The sequence below is a fragment of the Hemicordylus capensis genome, chromosome 3 (assembly GCF_027244095.1).
Source record: "Hemicordylus capensis ecotype Gifberg chromosome 3, rHemCap1.1.pri, whole genome shotgun sequence".
NCBI classification, from domain to species: Eukaryota; Metazoa; Chordata; class Lepidosauria; order Squamata; family Cordylidae; genus Hemicordylus; species Hemicordylus capensis.
Window position 1 is genome coordinate 352,897,759 of NC_069659.1, and position 20,630 is coordinate 352,918,388.

Below are 20,630 nucleotides of genomic sequence, written 5' to 3' on the forward strand. Positions count from 1 at the left end.
AATCAGCTCAGCCCCATATGCCCCCTTCCTCCCCCCCCTTTTTTTTTGCAAAATTAGTAAAAGTTTGCATGGACGGGGGAGCGGGGGGGGGGTTGAGCCGAACGTCCCAAGTGGGTGAATGGGGCCCAAAGGTGCCTGCCAGTCTGTCCTCGGAATACCCACGGGAGGCAGCTGGCCACGGGAGGCAAGAAGCCTCTGCCACACTCAAGATGGCGCCTGGAGCCCTTGGTGGAGACACCACTCGGTTTCATCGCGCAGGCAACATCGCTAATCAACCTTTCCCCCGCAAGCTGACCCCTCTATGTCTTCACAGACTATTTCCCGGTCCTAAAAGGCGGCAGTAGGCTCTCAAATTAGGCGAGAAGCGCCCCCTAAGACCGAGCTGCCTTTATGCCACACTCAACATGGCCGCCAGACCGGTGCCAATCTTGTGCACGGAAGGCGGGCTATTAGATTCCGACGATGCACATTGGCCAGTGGTGTTGAGCGAACACACAGTTGACGCTTTGCGGCCTTTTATTGGGCAACGTTTCTGTCACTCGCGATTACGGCGCTCAGGAAAACCGGGATTTAGGGACGGCTTTGGCTCAGTGGAATGGCTTTAGCCTTGGCTGCAAAAGGGAACGGAAGGGAAGAGTTTCACTGCGTAAGTGTAATGAAATGGGAGCCTTTTCTAATGGGAATAGTTTCGTTTAAAATGGGTGATTTACTGAAATGAGAAGCAAGTTAACGATCCTTAACGTGGAATGGACTTTTTTCTTTCTTGCCGTGTGTCTTGTTTTTCACATTGTACTTTTTAGAACTTTTCATCGAAGTCTTAAAGGATTGTTTATCCCCCGCTCCGGTACAATTTGTAACAATAGCTGCAGTTTTGGACCTACACTTTCCAGGGTCGGAGACATTATAAAGGCACCGCTCACGTTTAAGTGCCAGAAATCTCCCCTTGACTTATTCAGCAATTTCCCCTGGATTTTTAATGCTTTGCTTTTGAGCCCAGGGCGCATTTGCCATCTCAGTTCTTCGGACTTCACAAGGTCGGCTTTTTGTTGTCTAATCTAGCTCAGCCTGATGATACGTATAAATAAAACGTGTGCTATGCCATTGTGGACTGCAAACCTCGACTGGAAATTACGAGTTCTGGGTTCAAATTCTCTTCGCCCATAGCGTCGCACGCTGAATGGCGAGACCTTCTCTCTCAAGGCGATCTTGAGCGTCTATCCGCCTCTCTGAAAGGAACGAACTGAAATAGGCGCAGGGTTGTCTTGTCTCTTCTGGACCACTTCAGAAAAGAAAATTCGTGTTCTAACGTGAAAACACACGGTACTACTGAGAGCCGATTCTCACGTTACAGAAAGGCAAACCCGGGTTTCTGCCACCAGTTCTATACTCAACAGGGAGCTTCAGCCAAGCATAGCCCTTGATCCCTGTACCTGCCTGAAACTCGTCTCGGTTGTGGTATTTATTTTTATATGTTTAGGTATATACTTTAACTCACTTAAAGGTAAAGTGTGCCGTCGAGTCAGTGTTAACTCCTGGTGCCCACAGAGCCCTGTGGTTGTCTTTGGTAGAATCCAGGAGGCCTTTACCATTGCCTGTTCCTGCACAGTATGAGATGATGCTTTTCAGCACGTTCCTATATCGCTGCTGCCTAATATTGGTGTTTCTCATAGTCTGGGAAACATACCAGCAGGGATTCGGACCAGCGACCTCTGGCTTGCTAGTCAAGTCATTTCCCCGCTGCGCCATGAGGTGGCTGCTCTAAATCACTTAGGTGTGCACTAAAAGATATAATATCTAACATAACACTGAACTATAGTGGCAATATTTTACCAATCTTTTCAACTGGAGGAATCTCTATTTCAAACATCAGGCTGTATCCTCTAAAACAATCTCCATGTTGAGTCAAAAGTAAGTCCCATTAATTTTGCAGCTTTGGGTCCCCAGATGTTGTTGGACTACAACTCCCATCAGCCCCAGCCCCAATTGATGTTGGGAGTTGTAGTCCCATGTCTGGGGACCCAAGGCTTGGAAGCCCAGCCTTAGGCAATGGTGTCACAGTCTTAGGGGGTATGCACAGTCTTAATACAATCAACCACAGCTGTTCAGGTCAATACTGTTATTGGTTACTTTGTGCAATTGTACACACTTTAGGACTGCCTTCAACCAGAGGCAGCAGCTACATTGTTAACTGCCTCTTTATCTCAGCAATTGGCCGGTGATAAGCGTTTATCTCCAAAGGCTGAGAAACTTCACCTGCTGATACCCAGCTGATCAGGTGGCTGTTAAAGGCGCAGCCACAAAGTCTGATTGATAAGTTGGCAATCCTGCATATATACATAACAATAAATTTGATGCTGTGTGCTGGGAAAAATGGATTGAGGGATGAGTCCAGAGATGGGATCTAAAATGAGCACTCGGGGATCATGAAGCAGGCTGTTTTAGTAACAAATTAGTGAATGGGTTCAGTGATAAGAGCAACAGAAACGGAAGGTTTGGGTGTGGGTATTTCTCATAAAGGAGAAGGAAGAGTCGTAAAATGTGAGGGGAAAAGAAGGTCCTGTGAGACTAAAGTAGAGATTCTCAGCCTTGGGTCCCTAGATGTTGTTGGACTACAATCTCCATCATCCCCAGCCACGATGGCCTGCCTGGAGATGATAGGAGTTGTAGTTACAACATCTAGAGGCCCAAGGCTGAAAACCCCTGGACTAGAGTAAACAGTTCCAAAGGAGGACAAAACTCCTGTACATAGTTGTGTAGGAGAGGGAATTTTAGCAAGTGTTGCTTCCCATGCAGGCTTGAGAAAAGCTGCACTGAGGAGGATTCTCTTCTCTGCACAACTGTGAAAAGTGCAAAGAGCCCTGTTCTGCTCCGCATTCGGTCACCCCCTGCAAGAGGTTCTCTTCGCAAATGAAGATATCCACCACTTCAAAGAGGTACAAACTTTCCCATGAGAAAAACTGGGAGGAGAGTATGCTAACTCAGTAATGGATCGTAGGTTGTGGTGCAGATTTCAGTGCTTTTTGGTATGGTTTTCTGCAGTGGACCCCATGAAAACTTTTTCTCTGTAGATTAATCCTTAACCATCTTTTGTTCACATAATGCCCCTGCTGAAAGCGTGACGAACGTTCTCGCCATACACTTCCAAACCAAACCCATAATGCTCCTCGCAGTTTTTGCTTTAAATTTTTGCTTTTTATCCTGAATTAACAAACCTGGAGCATTGTTTATAAATTGCTAAAACAGGTGAAATAAAATGAATTGCTAAAACAGGTGAAAATTAGCTGCCCCACTTTAAAAAACTTGTGTAAGTGTGGAAATAGCCCATGCGCTGCTGATTATAAGGTTATTAGGTTAGATGGTTATTAGGTGGCATTTAGGCTACATTTGAAGAACTTCACTTCTGCATGTTCCTCCCTATGAACATTCCTGACACATGTATAGATTCCTCAATCCAACACACACCCAAATGCTCAAGTGAAAATGTACAAAGTTCTGTTTGTGTAACAGGCCTCTTTTGCAATAGCACGCAGATCTCTCCAGGCACTTGGTTTATTGCAGATATTTTCTCCTTTTAAAAATATCAGCAATAGCTGTAGCCAAGTTTGTGATCATACACATTTTATATTCGTTTCTCCAGCAACATATTGGTTAAATACATTGACCGGCGCTTTCCAAGTGAGTTCCTCCTAGGAACCCTGGGATTCCTTGGAAGCTTATCATGGATTTCCACTGAGCAAATCAGGGTGGTTCATTCTAGTGTGTGTGCTCAGTTCCCATGGGGTGCCCCTGCCAGTAGGGCCCAGCACCCACACAAACTGAGAGTGTTTCTTAAAACATGTCCCAAGGAATGCAAGGATCCTATCGCCTACTCCTGGGCACTGCACAACTTTGGCCCCACAGCTGTTTTTGGACAACAATCCCCATCATCTCCAGCCACAGTGGCCAGTAGGGATGATGGAAGTTATATAGGCCAACATCTGCAGGAGTGCTGAAGGAGTACAGCCCTGCTGCTTCCTAAACTGGAACCCGTTCATTGAAAAGGAGAGCCCTGGCAGAGAGCTCATGAGGAGAGCAGCAATGGCCTAAGAGAAGGGCAGCCCCACACTTTTGTAGGCCTGTGTGCCCTAAGGAAAATATATCCAGAGGGCCCCTGCCCCAGAAGGGACCACATTCTGAGACTGCTCTGTTGTTTTCTCTTGTGTAATATTTTTGTGTTAGGATTTTAAACCGTGAATCTGCCTTGGGGACCTTGGCAAAAAAGCAACACATATATATGTCTCCTTAGGGATGCCATTCGGGTGGGCTGTGGGGTAGAGGCTGCCTTGGTTGGCCTGATGGATGATCTCCAATTGGGAATGGACAGAGGGAGTGTGACTCTGTTGGTCCTTTTGGATCTCTCGGCAGCTTTCGATACTATCAACCATAGTATCCTTCTGGAGCCTCTGAGGGGATTGGGAGTGGGGCGCACTGCTTTGCAGTGGTTCTGCTCCTACCGTTTGGGCAGATCCCAGATTGGGTCTTCCAAGTTCTTCCAAATCTGAAGTTTCCTATGGTGTCCCTCAGGGCTCTGTATTGTCTCCAGTGTTGTTTAACATTTACATGAAACCACTGGGAGAGATCATCAGGAGATTTGGTGCTGGGTGCTATCAGTATGCTGATGACACCCAAATCTATTTCTCCATGTCAGCTTCATCAGGAGAGGGCATAACCTCCCTAAATGCCTGCCTGGAGGCAGTGATGGGCTGGATGAGGGATAACAAACTGAGACTGAATCCAGATAAGGTGGAGATACTTATTGTGCGGGGTTGGAACTCAGGAGATGATTTTGATCTTCCTGTTCTGGATGGGGTTGCACTTCCCCAGAAGGAACAGGTGCACAGTCTGGGGGTGCTTCTGGATCCAGGCCTCTCCCTGGTTTCCCAGGTTGAAGCGATGGCCAGAGGTGCCTTTTATCAGCTTCGACTGATACGCCACCTGCGTCCATTTCTTGAGATGAACGACCTCAAAACAGTAGTACATATGCTGGTAACCTCCAGACTGGACTACTGCAATGTGCTCTATGTGGGGCTGCCCTTGTATGTAGTCGAGAAACTACAGATGGATCTGAATGCAGCAGCCAGGCTGGTCTCTGGGTCATCTTGGAGAGACCATATAACTCCTGTATTGAAAGAGCTACACTTGCTGCTGATAAGTTTCTGGGCAAAATACAAGGTGCTGGTTATCCTCTATAATAAAGAGCTTGGTTGTAATCCCGTGTCCCTGCCTGTGTCTTTCTCGGCTATTCTGGGCATGCGCAGAGCGTATCCGAGAAAGATATGGCCGCAGGGACACGGGCGGCCATGTTGGGTCCCGGTAAGCGGCGAGGGGAAGCAGCAGCAGGAGGCGGTGGTGACTGGAGCCGATGCCGGGCGACGGGACAACGGGGGCGGCGAGTGGGGCCCATGGCGGCGGCCACGAAGGGGCGACAGTTGGTGGTTGTGGGGCCGGCCCGGCAGCGGACGGGCAGCCCGCAGTGGGCCCCGAAACCAGGGGCTGAAGGTGAAAATGGGGGGAGCGGTGGCTGGCGACTGGGGCCGATGCCGGCGTGGTGAGCCGGCAGGGATTGATGGCGGCGGCGGCCGCCGCGATGCGACAACGGGCCGGTGAGTGGGGTCCATGGCGGCGGCAGTGGCCGTGGAGGGGCGACAGTTGGTGGTTGCGGGGCAAGGGCAAGAGGGAGTGGGGCAGGGGGAGGGGCAAGGGCAAGGGAGTGGGGAGGGGCAAGGGCAAGAGGGAGGGGGCAGGGGGAGGGGCAAGGGCAAGGGAGTGGGGAGGGGCAAGGGCAAGAGGGAGTGGGGCAGGGGGAGGGGCAAGGGCAAGGGAGTGGGGAGGGGCAAGGGCAAGAGGGAGTGGGGCAGGGGGAGGGGCAAGGGCAAGGGAGTGGGGAGGGGCAAGGGCAAGAGGGAGTGGGGCAGGGGGAGGGGCAAGGGCAAGGGAGTGGGGAGGGGCAAGGGCAAGAGGGAGTGGGGCAGGGGGAGGGGCAAGGGCAAGGGAGTGGGGAGGGGCAAGGGCAAGAGGGAGGGGGCAGGGGGAGGGGCAAGGGCAAGGGAGTGGGGAGGGGCAAGGGCAAGAGGGAGTGGGGCAGGGGGAGGGGCAAGGGCAAGGGAGTGGGGAGGGGCAAGGGCAAGAGGGAGGGGGCAGGGGGAGGGGCAAGGGCAAGGGAGTGGGGAGGGGCAAGGGCAAGAGGGAGTGGGGCAGGGGGAGGGGCAAGGGCAAGGGAGTGGGGCAGGGGGAGGGGCAAGAGGGAGGGGGCAGGGGGAGGGGCAAGGGCAAGGGAGTGGGGAGGGGCAAGGGCAAGAGGGAGGGGGCAGGGGGAGGGGCAAGGGCAAGGGAGTGGGGAGGGGCAAGGGCAAGAGGGAGTGGGGCAGGGGGGAGGGGCAAGGGCAAGGGAGTGGGGAGGGGCAAGGGCAAGAGGGAGTGGGGCAGGGGGAGGGGCAAGGGCAAGGGAGTGGGGAGGGGCAAGGGCAAGAGGGAGGGGGCAGGGGGAGGGGCAAGGGCAAGGGAGTGGGGCAGGGGGAGGGGCAAGAGGGAGGGGGCAGGGGGGAGGGGCAAGGGCAAGGGAGTGGGGAGGGGCAAGGGCAAGAGGGAGGGGGCAGGGGGAGGGGCAAGGGCAAGGGAGTGGGGAGGGGCAAGGGCAAGAGGGAGTGGGGCAGGGGGGAGGGGCAAGGGCAAGGGAGTGGGGAGGGGCAAGGGCAAGAGGGAGTGGGGCAGGGGGAGGGGCAAGGGCAAGGGAGTGGGGAGGGGCAAGGGCAAGAGGGAGGGGGCAGGGGGAGGGGCAAGGGCAAGGGAGTGGGGCAGGGGGAGGGGCAAGAGGGAGGGGGCAGGGGGGAGGGGCAAGGGCAAGAGGGAGTGGGGCAGGGAGAGGGGCAAGGGCAAGGGAGTGGGGAGGGGCAAGGGCAAGAGGGAGTGGGGCAGGGGGAGGGGCAAGGGCAAGGGAGTGGGGCAGGGGGAGGGGCAAGAGGGAGGGGGCAGGGGGAGGGGCAAGGGCAAGGGAGTGGGGAGGGGCAAGGGCAAGAGGGAGTGGGGCAGGGGGAGGGGCAAGGGCAAGGGAGTGGGGAGGGGCAAGGGCAAGGGAGTGGGGCAGGGGGAGGGGCAAGGGCAAGGGAGTGGGGAGGGGCAAGGGCAAGAGGGAGTGGGGCAGGGGGAGGGGCAAGGGCAAGGGAGTGGGGCAGGGGGAGGGGCAAGAGGGAGGGGGCAGGGGGAGGGGCAAGGGCAAGAGGGAGTGGGGCAGGGGGAGGGGCAAGGGCAAGGGAGTGGGGCAGGGGGAGGGGCAAGGGCAAGGGAGTGGGGAGGGGCAAGGGCAAGAGGGAGGGGGCAGGGGGAGGGGCAAGGGCAAGGGAGTGGGGAGGGGCAAGGGCAAGAGGGAGGGGGCAGGGGGGAGGGGCAAGGGCAAGAGGGAGTGGGGCAGGGGGAGGGGCAAGGGCAAGGGAGTGGGGAGGGGCAAGGGCAAGAGGGAGGGGGCAGGGGGAGGGGCAAGGGCAAGAGGGAGTGGGGCAGGGGGAGGGGCAAGGGCAAGGGAGTGGGGAGGGGCAAGGGCAAGAGGGAGGGGGCAGGGGGGAGGGGCAAGGGCAAGAGGGAGTGGGGCAGGGGGAGGGGCAAGGGCAAGGGAGTGGGGAGGGGCAAGGGCAAGAGGGAGTGGGGCAGGGGGAGGGGCAAGGGCAAGGGAGTGGGGAGGGGCAAGGGCAAGAGGGAGGGGGCAGGGGGAGGGGCAAGGGCAAGAGGGAGTGGGGCAGGGGGAGGGGCAAGGGCAAGGGAGTGGGGAGGGGCAAGGGCAAGAGGGAGTGGGGCAGGGGGAGGGGCAAGGGCAAGGGAGTGGGGAGGGGCAAGGGCAAGAGGGAGGGGGCAGGGGGAGGGGCAAGGGCAAGGGAGTGGGGAGGGGCAAGGGCAAGAGGGAGTGGGGCAGGGGGAGGGGCAAGGGCAAGGGAGTGGGGAGGGGCAAGGGCAAGAGGGAGGGGGCAGGGGGAGGGGCAAGGGCAAGAGGGAGTGGGGCAGGGGGAGGGGCAAGGGCAAGGGAGTGGGGAGGGGCAAGGGCAAGAGGGAGGGGGCAGGGGGAGGGGCAAGGGCAAGAGGGAGTGGGGCAGGGGGAGGGGCAAGGGCAAGGGAGTGGGGAGGGGCAAGGGCAAGAGGGAGTGGGGCAGGGGGAGGGGCAAGGGCAAGGGAGTGGGGAGGGGCAAGGGCAAGAGGGAGTGGGGCAGGGGGAGGGGCAAGGGCAAGGGAGTGGGGCAGGGGGAGGGGCAAGAGGGAGGGGGCAGGGGGAGGGGCAAGGGCAAGGGAGTGGGGAGGGGCAAGGGCAAGAGGGAGGGGGCAGGGGGGAGGGGCAAGGGCAAGAGGGAGTGGGGCAGGGGGAGGGGCAAGGGCAAGGGAGTGGGGAGGGGCAAGGGCAAGAGGGAGGGGGCAGGGGGAGGGGCAAGGGCAAGAGGGAGTGGGGCAGGGGGAGGGGCAAGGGCAAGGGAGTGGGGAGGGGCAAGGGCAAGAGGGAGTGGGGCAGGGGGAGGGGCAAGGGCAAGGGAGTGGGGCAGGGGGGAGGGGCAAGGGCAAGAGGGAGTGGGGCAGGGGGAGGGGCAAGGGCAAGGGAGTGGGGAGGGGCAAGGGCAAGAGGGAGTGGGGCAGGGGGAGGGGCAAGGGCAAGGGAGTGGGGAGGGGCAAGGGCAAGAGGGAGGGGGCAGGGGGGAGGGGCAAGGGCAAGAGGGAGTGGGGCAGGGGGAGGGGCAAGGGCAAGGGAGTGGGGAGGGGCAAGGGCAAGAGGGAGTGGGGCAGGGGGAGGGGCACGGGCAAGGGAGTGGGGAGGGGCAAGGGCAAGAGGGAGGGGGCAGGGGGGAGGGGCAAGGGCAAGAGGGAGTGGGGCAGGGGGAGGGGAAGGGCAAGGGAGTGGGGGAGGGGCAAGGGCAAGAGGGAGTGGGGCAGGGGGAGGGGCAAGGGCAAGGGAGTGGGGCAGGGGGAGGGGAAAGGGCAAGAGGGAGTGGGGCAGGGGGAGGGGAAAGGGGAAAGGGCAAGAGGGAGTGGGGCAGGGGGAGGGGAAGGGCAAGAGGGAAGGGCAGGGGAGGGAAAAGGGCAAGAGGGAGTGGGGCGGGGGGAGGGGAAGGGCAAGAGGGAGTGGGGCAGGGGGAGGGGAAAGGGCAAGAGGGAGGGGGCAGGGGGGAGGGGCAAGGGCAAGAGGGAGTGGGGCAGGGGGAGGGGCAAGGGCAAGGGAGTGGGGAGGGGCAAGGGCAAGAGGGAGGGGGCAGGGGGGAGGGGCAAGGGCAAGAGGGAGTGGGGCAGGGGGAGGGGAAGGGCAAGGGAGTGGGGGAGGGGCAAGGGCAAGAGGGAGTGGGGCAGGGGGAGGGGCAAGGGCAAGGGAGTGGGGCAGGGGGAGGGGAAAGGGCAAGAGGGAGTGGGGCAGGGGGAGGGGAAAGGGGAAAGGGCAAGAGGGAGTGGGGCAGGGGGAGGGGAAGGGCAAGAGGGAAGGGCAGGGGAGGGGAAAGGGCAAGAGGGAGTGGGGCGGGGGGAGGGGAAGGGCAAGAGGGAGTGGGGCAGGGGGAGGGGAAAGGGCAAGGGAGTGGGGAGGGGCAAGGGCAAGAGGGAGGGGGCAGGGGGGAGGGGCAAGGGCAAGAGGGAGTGGGGCAGGGGGAGGGGCAAGGGCAAGGGAGTGGGGAGGGGCAAGGGCAAGAGGGAGGGGGCAGGGGGGAGGGGCAAGGGCAAGAGGGAGTGGGGCAGGGGGAGGGGAAGGGCAAGGGAGTGGGGGAGGGGCAAGGGCAAGAGGGAGTGGGGCAGGGGGAGGGGAAAGGGCAAGGGAGTGGGGCAGGGGGAGGGGAAAGGGCAAGAGGGAGTGGGGCAGGGGGAGGGGAAAGGGGAAAGGGCAAGAGGGAGTGGGGCAGGGGGAGGGGAAGGGCAAGAGGGAGTGGGGCAGGGGGAGGGGAAGGGCAAGGGAGTGGGGGAGGGGCAAGGGCAAGAGGGAGTGGGGCAGGGGGAGGGGCAAGGGCAAGGGAGTGGGGCAGGGGGAGGGGAAAGGGCAAGAGGGAGTGGGGCAGGGGGAGGGGAAAGGGGAAAGGGCAAGAGGGAGTGGGGCAGGGGGAGGGGAAGGGCAAGAGGGAAGGGCAGGGGAGGGGAAAGGGCAAGAGGGAGTGGGGCGGGGGGAGGGGAAAGGGCAAGGGAGTGGGGAGGGGCAAGGGCAAGAGGGAGGGGGCAGGGGGGAGGGGCAAGGGCAAGAGGGAGTGGGGCAGGGGGAGGGGCAAGGGCAAGGGAGTGGGGAGGGGCAAGGGCAAGAGGGAGGGGGCAGGGGGGAGGGGCAAGGGCAAGAGGGAGTGGGGCAGGGGGAGGGGAAGGGCAAGGGAGTGGGGGAGGGGCAAGGGCAAGAGGGAGTGGGGCAGGGGGAGGGGCAAGGGCAAGGGAGTGGGGCAGGGGGAGGGGAAAGGGCAAGAGGGAGTGGGGCAGGGGGAGGGGAAAGGGGAAAGGGCAAGAGGGAGTGGGGCAGGGGGAGGGGAAGGGCAAGAGGGAAGGGCAGGGGAGGGGAAAGGGCAAGAGGGAGTGGGGCGGGGGGAGGGGAAGGGCAAGAGGGAGTGGGGCAGGGGGAGGGGAAAGGGCAAGAGGGAGTGGGGCAGGGGGGAGGGGAAGGGCAAGAGGGAGTGGGGCAGGGGGAGGGGAAAGGGCAAGAGGGAGTGGGGAGGGGAAAGGGCAAGAGGGAGTGGGGCAGGGGGGAGGGGAAAGGGCAAGAGGGAGTGGGGCACTCTTGGCAGCGGCGGTGGAACTCTCCCCTACTAGCGCCCGTTATTTTAACGGGCTTGAAAACACTAGTAACCTATAAAGCCCTAAACGGCTTGGGCCCTGGGTATTTAAGAGAATGTCTTCTTCTGCATGAATACCACCGCCTATTGAAATAATCAGGAGAGGTCCTTCTGCAGCTGCCACTGGCTCATCTGGTTGCTACTCAGGGACAGGCCTTCTCCATTGCTGCCCCAAGGCTTTGGAACACACTTCCTGCTGAAATAAGAGCCTGTCCATCTCTGACAATTTTTAAAAAAATCTTTAAAGACACATTTGTTCACCCAGGCTTTTAATTAAATACTGTTTTAGTAGTTTTAACTTCATTTTAAAATATTGTTTTAAGGTTTTAAATTCTTATGTTTTGACTTTTGGTTGTCATTTATTTTAACCAATGTTTTAATCTGTCATTTATTTGTTCTAACTAATGTTTTAACTTTTTGTTTTTGTTGTAAACCTCCCAGAGACGTAAGTTTTGGGTGGTATAAAAATATGTAATATAAATAAATAAATTCTGGCTGAGGGGTGATGGGAGCTATAGTCCAACAAACATCTGGTGACCCAATCTTGGAACCCCTGCCATGAATAAATAAAACACACCTCCCATCTTTCTGTCTCACGTTTGTACTACTACTACTACTACTACTACGGATATTGATATACCACCCTTCAACCAAAGTTCTCAAAGCTGTTTACATAGAAAACTACATAATACATAAATAAGATGGTCCCCTGTCCCCAAAGGGCTCACAATCTAAAAAGAAACCTACGGTTGACACCAGCAACATCCACTGGAGGGATGATGTGCTGGGGCTGGATAGGGCCAGTTGCTCTCCCCCTGCTCAGTAAAGAGAAGCACCCTTCTTCCTAGGATGGTCCCATGAATGGTCTCATTTTGCCCCCACTGGGCTGAGATTGCAGCTTGCCCAGGGCTGCCTGATGTTTGTGTAGGGTTCTGAACTTGGGTCTCCATGGTCCAACCCCAATTCTCTACCCACTGTGCTTCAGTGCCTGCACCCCCATGTCAGGCTGCATATGCCCAGTCCTTAAGAACACTGGTGAGTTCATTGGCATATTGCACTAGCTGTCACATCTGCACTTTTTGGGGGCGGGTGCGTTCAAGTGACTTACATGACTTCACTCAAACAAGGGTCTTCCCCCAGAGGTGGCTCAGATAAGGCTGGTCTTGGGGTCGCAAGCATGAATTGTCCAGTTTGCTAAGCAGGGTCCACCCTGGTTTGCATTTGAATGAGAGACTATTGTCTCCCTAGAGATACACATATCAGGCAGTATATAAATATGATAAATAAATAAATGTGTACTGGCACCTCAGTCATCGCTCACTGCCTCATTTTGCCTCATGAAAAGGCTGCCCCACCCATTAGAAAGCTTGCTAGAAGTATACAGATGGAATGGGCAATAATACCTTCATTTATATAACACTTTTAATATACAGCACACTTTGCCACCTTCATCGTTTTTATCCACACGCTAACCTCAGCAGGCCTCTGCTCTCCCCATTTTACAGATGCGTAGTTGAGGCTGGAGACAGTGACTTGTCCAAGGTTGCACTAAAAGTATGTGGCAGAGATGGGACTTGCACACAGAATTTTCCGGATACAAGTCGATTTTTCTTTATCCATCAAACCACACAGTAAATAACGACATAGAGGAAGACTCCTAACATTTCCTAGTAAGAGGGCGCTCTGTACACTCTGTAAAGAGACCCAGCGTGGTGTAGTGGTTAGAGTGCTGGACTAGGACCCGGGAGACCTGAGTTCAAATCCCCATTCAGCCATGTTACTTGCTGGGTGACTCTGGGCCAGTCACTTCTCTCTCAGCCTAACCTACTTCACAGGGTTGTTGTGAAAAAGAAACTCAAGTATGTAGTACATCGCTCTGGGCTCCTTGGAGGAAGAGTGGGATAATAATAATAATAATAATAATAATAATAATAATAATAATAATAATAATAATAGCAGCAATACCAGGGGACAGCAGAATAGAAGAAAAAGAAATAGAAAAAATCACCAAATACAAAGATCTACAAATTGAAATTGTAAGGCTGTGGCAGAAAAAGACCCAAATAATCCCAGTGGTAATTGGCACCCTGGGTGCGGTTCCAAAAGACCTTGAAGAGCACCTCAACACCATCGGGGCCACAGAAATCACCATCAGCCAATTACAAAAAGCAGCTTTATTGGGAACAGCCTATATTCTGCGACGATATCTATAACAACAGCAACAACATTGACAATAAAATCCAGCCATCCCAGGTCCTTGGGAAGGACGATGTCTGGATAAAACAAACCAGTCAATAACACCTGTCTGACTGTGTAAGATAATAATAATAATAAATACACAGCAGGGTGGTGTGTGTGTGGCTGGTTGGTGGGTCCCATCTCTGTAGCCTGATTCAGACGTTATCCAAAAGCCCAGCCCCTCTGTTGCTGTGGACAGCGGGGCAAAGGGGGAGGAAGTTCTGCCTCGCCGCGTCAATCACCCGCCACTCACGGTTTTGACGGGGTTTGTCTGAAGAGGGAAAAGTCCTCCCCATTATGGCAGGTGCTCCTGTGATTGTGAGACTGGATTGATCCACTCTCGCAATCACGGATGTGCCCACCACCATCACGGGGAGGGTTCTTCCCTCTTCAGTCAAGCCCCATCGTCGCCATGAGCAGCGGCTGTGCTGGTGAGTGATGTGTTGGGAGCAGGATTTCTTCCTGTGCTTTGCCCCACTGTTCATGGCTATAGTGGGACATTTTAATGTCTGAAGGAGGCTTCTGCCTAGGATGAAAGTTAAGGGAGACAGAAGCCTTGAACCATTGAAGTAGGGGTGTGCACGAACCAAAAAACATGGTTTGGTTCAAATTCGAACCAATTTGAACCAAACTGCATTATTCCGAACCGGTTTGGTCAAACTGACTGGCCTGTCCATTCCATTAGGCTGAACTGGTTGGGGCAGTTTGTGCGGCCAATATGCTTGTAAAGGGGAATCCAGTGAGGATAGTACAGTGGGTAGGGGAGCCTTCCAAGTGTGAGGGGTGGCTGGGCAGAAGCAGCGAGAGAGGTAATAAGCTGCTTATCTGACCAGCTCGGCTGCTGCTGCTCGCAGCCCCAAGCATGCTCCTCCCTCCTTTACCGAGCTGCCTGTCGTAAATCTGTTAGCTCGGCTAACCAAACAGGATTTACAACCCCCTTCAGCACTCCCCCTGTGAGATAACAGAAAGCAGCAGCAAAACTGCAAGAAGGAAACGAAAAGGCTCACAAAGAAAATAGTAAACGAATTAAGTCCCCTGAACTGAACTAGGTACCCCCCTCTAACAATAACTGAGTAATAAGTGAAAAGGAAAACAGAAAGCAAGGAATGAAATGAGCGAAGGACACCAGAACAAAGAATTGACAGAACAAAGCAGGAAAGCATAAACAAGGCAAACTGGAAAAGTCTGGAATTTAAATAGCACACTGTCTGCGGCCAGTGAAAGTTGCAAACAGCATCTGAGCAACTGAGAGACTGCTAAATATATATGGCTCAAGAGAACCAGCAGCCAATCAGGCTTCCCTGAGTCAGTACTTCGGCTTCCTCTCTTATGATCTCCTGTGCCTGTGTGACTCCCACTGAGCTTGCCTCTTGAGACTCCTTCCCAAGACAGGTGAAATCCCAGGCTCCTCCCCATCAGAAATCATGTCTGGCAGCTGTTGCGAATCCTCAGCTCCAGAGTCTGGTCTCCCTGCCAAATCCTGTTGCTGTGCCTTTAAGCCCTCACTAGCAGACGAATCCTCCTGCTCTGACTCTTCTGCATCAGAAGTCTGAGCCATGACATCAACAAGAAGGGAGAATCTCCCACAGTGATTGTAGTGTATGACAAGCCCCAGAGATGGCATCTGTGCATCCCCGGGAGACCTGAACAGTTCTTAGTGGAGCCACTGACTCCACCATGACTCCCCTCCCCATTTTTAGTCTACTTTCCAGTAGACTTATGAGATCACCCAGCATTCTCTGTGTTTGTGTCTGTCCATGTGTCTCCCACCACCATCAACTTTGCAACACCTGGACCAATATGAACCAAATCTGGCACAGTTGTAGGGACACATAGGGACAAGTCAGCGGTGTCATTTGTGATGATGTCATCCTTCTCGGTCCAAGATGGGGGATGTGTGAATTTTTGAGGTGCAAGTGGGCTAACTTGTGACCTGCCTAACCGATTTGAACCAAATTTGCTACAGCTGTAGGGATACATAGGGATGCCCAAATGGTGTGCTGTGTGTTGATGTCATCCACTCCAATTCAAGATGGTGGCCACGTGAATGTTTGAGGAGCAAGTGGGCTAATTTGTGGACTGTCTAACTGATTTAAACCAAATTAGGTACAGTTGCAGTGAGTGACACACAGGGACACCTCAGTGGCATTGTCTGTGATGATGCCATCTACCTCAGTCCAAGATGGCGGACACATGCACATTTGAGGAGCAAGAGATCTTACTTGTGGACCTTGATTTGCACCAGATTTAGTCCAGATGTAGAGACCGTGAAAGGAAAGTGGACTGATTAGTCCTCACTAGAACAACTTGTTATAGATGACTTGACAAGGAAGGAAGGTCGATTCATGTTGGAAATAGCCATTACCCAAACTGGCTTGTCCTGTGCCCTTAGCAACAATCTGACACAGGGCCAGTTTGGATGATACCTTCATTGGGGACTGATGTGCAATGAGTAAAGAAGGCTGTATTTTGGGGGTGCAGAAAGTGCAGGCCCTTTGGGGAGCAGGGTGCAGTATTACATATTACATGATTACACCATTGCACAGTACCTCAGGATGCATCCAAGAGGGTGAGAGAGAATATATATTCTGGCATTGTTTATGTGACTGCCTAGGTCTGCCTAATGGATAGGCTGCTTCTGCATGGTATTGTCACTGAAAAGGATTTGTGGTGAGACAGCAGAGGTTGATCATGTGGAGAAGTTTGCACGTGAGTGGAGTACTGAAGGAACCGGGTGAGTCCCTACTTCCTGAGTGGGAGTACTGTATTACCCTTCGTTAGAAAGGGAGAGCTACTCCTGTCCCTATTGAAGTTCAAATGGGAGAATTCACACAACAGTGGTGGGGCTTTTTTTGTTTTGAGATCGAAAAGCTGCTGTGAGGTGATTTCCCTCTCCTCTTTATCCACATGGTAAGATGCTCTTGAGAAAGGCACCTGCTCATGCTCCTTGTGTGGTAAGATTGCAAATTTCCTCATCTTAGCAGTTTTCAGGCCTTGATGTTTTGTGGATCGGTCCCCAGGGCTGGACTCAGGGCAGGGTGTATGTGTGTGTTGAGCTGAAGTGATATGGTCAGAGTTTGGCAAACGCTGGTCTTCAATAAAATGGGGAGGGGAAATGGGCAGGTTATCCCGAAGTAAAAGGTGTGTGTGTGTGTGTGTGTGTGTGTGTGTGTGTGTGTGTGTGTGTGTGTGAGAGAGAGAGAGAGAGAGAGAGAGAGAGAGTGCACGCACATACATGCCCGGCACACACACGCGCACACACAGCATGGCATTTTATGCCTTGCAGCTCTGAAGAGGAAGAGCAGCGGATCGAAACTGCTGCCTGTCAAAGGGCGTTGCTCTCTTTCGCTTCCTGCCCACCCCTCGTGTGGCCTGTGGAGGAACGAAGAGCTCAGGGTGAGTGTTGAAGAGTGTGGGCAGAATCCCAGAAGTAAACAGCACGAGGTTGCTTGGCTTGGGATCGCGGACCAAGGGCTGGCTGGCTGGCTGGCCCCTTGGCTAAATTTGGCCAGCTTAATTGGGGCTCCAAAATAGCACGGCTCCCTCTTCCATCTACCTCGAGGCCTCTGTTGCTAATTCTGCACAGTCTACCTTTTTATTTGTGTGTGTGTGTTTTCCAAAAAATTTCGCCGGAGGCTGGAGAAGTGTTTGTCCTGCAGCAAAGAGTGGCTCTGGAAAAACAAAGGACTTTTGCCACAGGAGGTTAGTTTTGTGGCCTAGGAAGAAGCAGAGGTGACATCCGGTACCAACATTGCCCCCACTTTGGGAAAAAGAGTCAAGAAGAGCCTCAGGGGAAGATGGAGATTTGCAGCTACACTGTCATTGGAAGGTGGTTGTGTTGCCGTTTGGGTCCTGTCAGGTAGGAGTTCCCAGCCTTGGGTTTTCAGATGTTGTTGGACTACAACTCCCATCATCCTTCCCCATCCACAATGGCCAGCAGCCAGCCAATCCAACAGCACCTGTGGATCCAAAGTTGCGGGGGTCAGGGCGGGGGGGGACCCTGCTGTTAGGGATGACTTTAGAATATGTGGTCAGGAAAACACTCTGAAAGTATCTGTTGAGGAAACAGAATTATTTCTGTGAAGATGAAGAAAGTAGAACGTGTTTAAAAATAGTCCTCCTAATAAACCCTGGAATTGTCACCCTCTTTTTTCCTTCCGGACGAGCTAATTTAAACAAAAGAAATATTGTAGCCTCTGCCCCAAGGAGTTTCCAGTCTACATTAACATGGAAGGATTCAACTGAGGATGGGTGAGTGAAGGGACAAGCCAGGATAGGCTGGAGTGAGAGATGCACATGAGCAAAATTCGACAGCAAATTAAATTCAACAGGGGAAGTTGCTGTATCTCCATGCCAAGAAAGGCTGGAACCTGTTGGATTTTTACCTGATATCCAGCTTTTAAAGGGACAGGAACTGTATAATATGTGTACTTTGAAAGTCCCAGGTTCAGTTTCTGGCATTTCCAGTTAAAAGGAGCTCAAGTAGCAGGCAGTAGCAGATTGCTGCCTGAGATCCCAGAGAACTGCTGCTAATCAGAGTAACCAATACTGGGCTAGATGGACTAATGGTCTGTCTCTATATAAAGCAGCGCTCTGTGTGTGTGTGTGTGTGTAATTATGCGTTAAGGTGGCTGTCTTTATTTTGAATAATATTACTTTAATGCTCAAAATTTTACAAACAGCATAGCATGCAGTTTTACCTTTAGAAGTAATATAATACTATACCTGTTTCCTCCTTATATGTATAAGTTGCTGGCTGTGTGCAGAATCTGTGCAGAATGATTCTCTGTTATCTGTTCCTGCTGGGCGGCCCCTAGGCTGTCTGACTTTTTGGAGTCTAGGTCTCCCAACCTTGTTCCTGTGTACTGGATTTTGAAAGTCTCTTTAAAACATTACGCTCTCAGGAACAAAATGTTCTGAGCCGCCAACAGAGTGCAGATGTTTAATATCTGGAGTTGTGTTCACGTAAACACAAGGAAGCCTTCTGGAAGGAATATTCAGAAAGGTGTGCCTTATGTTTGTACCATTCATGCACATTTTAAATATAGATTACAGGTAGAAGAGGCAAAGCATAGCTTTGGATGTACTTCGCGGTTCCCCTGAAAAGTGTGTCAGCCTGATACTCCGGAGAGCCTCTAGTACCAGCTCAGTGTGTGTGATCCTTATCTGTTGATAATTGCACAAAGGCAATTCTCTCGCCATTTTTTAATGATCACATGAGCACCTGACAACTCTAGTTTGCAAAGACACTGGTAGTAAAATACTTTTTCAAACAGCGCGTAATCTATGGAATTCTCTGCCACGGGATGTGATGATGGCCACCAGCTTGGATGGCTTTAAACAGGGCTTAGACAAATGCATGGAGGACAGGTCTATCAACGGCTACTAGTTATGGTGGCTATTGGCCACCTCTAGCCTCAGAGGCAAGATGCCTCTAAATACCAGTTGCAGAGGGGACATGCCCTGTGGGCTTCTCAGAGGCATCTGGTGGGCCACTGTGTGAAACAGAGTGCTGGACTGGATGGGCCTTGGGCCTGAGCCAGGAGGGCTGCTCTTATGTTCTTATGTAATTGTTCTATAAATGGTCTGTGCTCCCTGCCACACCAAATCCAGCAACCCCAGGTGTCAAGGCAGGGCTTCTGTTTTGGATTCAGACAGGTCCTTTAGCAGAAATGCAGGCAGCTGCAGTCTCTCCTTGGCTTTCATTTCTCACATTCTCCAAGAAGTTCAGATATCTTACTTTTGGAAGACCTGCTATAAAGCTTATTCAAAGTAACTTTCTAGCAATCCAGGGCACAGAAGTCCAGAGTAGCACCCGTTGGTCCTCTTGGCCAACCGCCATTTATATTTGGTTCCTCTTTGAACGAATGTGTCATATTGTGGTTTGGGGGAGAATTCTTGACTACTGCTGAGAATTTGCACAAGGCTTTGTGGCAATGAATTCCACGGATGAACTATCAAGAACAAGACTCAAGTTGGATGGAGGCTGCAGTCTTATGCTCCCTGACTTGAGAGGAGTAAGCTCCTCTGAGCTCAGTGGGACTAACTTCCAAGTAAACATATCAGCATTCTTTTTGTTTGGTATGCTTTCAGAATTAGTCTCCAGATATAATAATGACATCATGATTGCCTTCCTGGATTTGACCAGGATCCTGCATTCTGGTGCAGCGGGAAAATGACTTGACTAGCAAGCCAGAGGTTGATGGTTCGAATCCCCGCTGGTGTTTCCCAGACTATGGGAAACCCCTATATCAGGCAGCAGCGATAGAGGAAGATGCTGAAAGGCATCATCTCAAACTGTGCAGGAGATGGCAATGGTAAACCCCTCCTGGATTCTACCAAAGACAACCATAACGCTCTGTTGTCACCAGGAGTCGTCACCGACTTGACGGCACACTTTACCTTTTAACCTGCATTCTACTTGCACTGCCCAGGTGCCCCTTGAAGCTCACAAGCGGGGCATGAAATGCAAAATCTTTTGCTGATGTTGGCCTCCAGTATCTGGAACTTGGTGATGGACTGGACTTGGAGATTGATTGTCACCCTATAGATTTTTAAAGGTACCATATAACCGGCTTCCTCTTTGCCCCTCTCTGCACCAGCCAAGCCACCAAGTATGACTTTGGCACACACATCCCTCTGCCCCCAATTCATTTATATTCTGCACAGAATATAATTTTAGCTAAAGTCACACTTCGCCTAGGTCACCCCAAACCCCAAGGCTGGTCCTGTATGGGAGGGTTGACTCCCAAGGGTATGCCCCTCACGCCCCTTCATTTCCGCATCTGAGTGTGATTTTGTTCTTGTGTAGTCCTTGTATTTCAGATTGAGGCCAGTTTGATCTATTAGGACCTTTCAGCCCCCTTATTAATGTTTTTAATTTTTATGGGTGTTCTTACCCAATTTCACATGCTGTTAACTGTCTCCCCTCTTTTTTACATCCAGCCTTTAGGGAAAGAAGGTCACCCGCCTAATCTCCAGACTCCTCTCTCTACAAACTGCAAGAGCACTGAGCTCGAAGGGCACGGCAGTTCAACGGCAAAATTTAAGTAAAAAAGTAAAATCCTTGCTTCCTGCGCATGTGTACATTATTTATTTAGTTATTTCTTTCTTAGATTCACAAACCACCTGATAGAAAACATCTCCCCGCAATTTACATAAAATTCAACCATGTAAAAAGATTAAAAACAATTAAAACAGTATTAAAAATAAATAAACGAAAAGCCTGAAGAAACAAACAGTCAGTCTTTCTTATTACGGTCCAAGACCAGCCAAAGCCTGAACAACAGAGCTTTCTTGAAGGCAGCCAGTGATGGGGAAGATCTTATTCTGACAGGAAGCGTGTTCCAAAGTCCTGGGGCAGCTATCGAGAAGGTCCGGTTCTGAGTCGCCATGAAATGGGCCGGTGGTGGCTGCAACCGGACCTCTCCTGATGATCATGTTAGGAAGGAGGCACTTTCTTAAAAACCATGGGCCCAAGACAGGGCATTGCGGGGCAGGGAGAGGAAGTGGGGTGGGGAGACTCACAATATTCACCAATGCTGCACCCTTGACGCTGACAGAAAATAGCTGCATGAGCTAGCCCAAGGATTG

At 53.2% G+C, this 20,630-nt stretch overlaps 1 long non-coding RNA gene across 2 annotated transcripts; it reads left to right on the forward strand.

Moving 5' to 3' along the window:
• The first annotated feature begins 554 nt into the window (after positions 1-554).
• LOC128350602 (uncharacterized) lies at positions 555-20,106 on the forward strand. Of its 2 annotated transcripts, none has more exons than XR_008319354.1 (2): positions 555-1,477; positions 19,983-20,106. It is a non-coding gene; the product is annotated as an uncharacterized LOC128350602 (long non-coding RNA). The 2 variants fall into 2 exon arrangements; XR_008319352.1 differs by lacking the exon at positions 555-1,477 and adding an exon at positions 16,444-16,896.
• The last annotated feature ends 524 nt before the right edge of the window (positions 20,107-20,630 follow it).